At 34.2% G+C, this 953-nt stretch overlaps 1 non-coding gene across 1 annotated transcript; it reads right to left on the bottom strand.

The window, feature by feature from the left end:
• Nucleotides 1-649: 649 nt before the first annotated feature.
• On the bottom strand, nt 650-753 carry LOC127900174 (small nucleolar RNA R71). The gene has a single exon (XR_008052190.1). It is a non-coding gene; the product is annotated as a small nucleolar RNA R71 (small nucleolar RNA).
• Nucleotides 754-953: the final 200 nt, after the last annotated feature.

The following is a 953-nucleotide window of genomic DNA, read 5'->3' as shown; positions in this document are numbered from 1 at the left end:
TCTTTGTAATTTTTTTTGTTTATTTTATTAATTTAATTTTTAGTTAATTTATTTCACGTATTTGTTTTTGTGTATTTTTATAGAAAGTTTGTAATAGCGCAATAAGGTTAGTATCGTAATTTCTCCCTCTTCTTTATTTTGTTCTCATCTTTATTTTTTATTTTATTTGTTTTGCATGCATGGTCGAAAGTCATTATTACCCAATCTTGAACCTATAGACCTTGAACTTGAGAAAACACTTCGCACACACAAACAAGTAAAAAATAAAATGGATTTACAATCACAGGAGAGGCCATTTAAGGATTATTTCAGTCCTTTAGCAAATTTGACCACATCATGTATAAGATACCCAAATGTAGCTGCTAGGAGTTTTGAATTAAAACCTAGTGTGCTAAATTGTCTCCCCACATTTTATGGCCTAGAAAATGAGGACCCATATAATCATCTGAATGATTTTCACGCCGTTTGTCAAACTTTTAAATATGAAAATTTTTCAGATGATGATGTTAAACTTAGATTATTCCCATTTTCTTTAAAGGATAGAGCTCGTTCATGGCTTAATACATTGCCTGGCAATAGCATTTCATCATGGGAACAAATGGTAACTAAATTTTTGAATAAATATTTCCCAGTGCATAAAATCAATGCTATTCGCAGGGAAATCTCGGAGTTTACCCAGAGAGAGGACGAGCAATTTTTCGAAACATGGGAGCGATTCAATGGGCTACTCTTGAAGTGTCCACATCATGGGTACGAGAAATGGCACCAATGTCAATACTTTTTGGAGGGATTACTACCGAATGTGCAAGAATGGCTAATGGCAACAAGTGGAGGAGAGCTAATGTCAAAAAGTGCATCAGAAATTTGGGAATTCTTCCAGCGATAAGCAGATAATTCCCAACAACGGAGTCGATCACTCAGGACTATTAGAAGAATTAAAGGAGTGAATGAGG

This window comes from Citrus sinensis, chromosome 9 (assembly GCF_022201045.2).
Source record: "Citrus sinensis cultivar Valencia sweet orange chromosome 9, DVS_A1.0, whole genome shotgun sequence".
NCBI lineage: Eukaryota > Viridiplantae > Streptophyta > Magnoliopsida > Sapindales > Rutaceae > Citrus > Citrus sinensis.
This window is presented reverse-complemented; position numbering and strand designations above follow the sequence as displayed.